The sequence below is a fragment of the Gavialis gangeticus genome, unplaced genomic scaffold (genome assembly GCF_001723915.1).
Source record: "Gavialis gangeticus isolate Ggan-Ray unplaced genomic scaffold, GavGan_comp1, whole genome shotgun sequence".
Taxonomy (NCBI): Eukaryota; Metazoa; Chordata; order Crocodylia; family Gavialidae; genus Gavialis; species Gavialis gangeticus.
Window position 1 is genome coordinate 12702384 of NW_017729007.1, and position 375 is coordinate 12702758.

Consider the following 375-nt stretch of genomic DNA (forward strand, 5'->3'; position numbering starts at 1 on the left):
AGCTAAGGTGGACATAGAGCTAGGACTAGCGTCCAAGATCCAAGATAATAAAAAGTCCTTTTTCAAATAAAGAGGGAGGATGAAGAAGGCACTGGGAAATGTGGGCCTCTGCAGGATTCTCTGGGCAATCTGGTGGTTGTGCCAGAGGAGAAAGCAGACCTCTTTAACCAATTCTTCACCTCCGTTTCCCTGTGCAGGGACTGGGACTTCCCCACTGTGATGCAAGATGGACTCGAGGGTGCCTCCAGACCTCAGACTGGGGAGGACTGGGTTAGAGAGCTTCTGGAGGGGATAGACATGTTCAGATCAGCAGGTCCAGATGCTCTCCATCCCTGGGTGTTGAGGGAGCTAGCAGGGGTTATTGCAGGGCCCTTG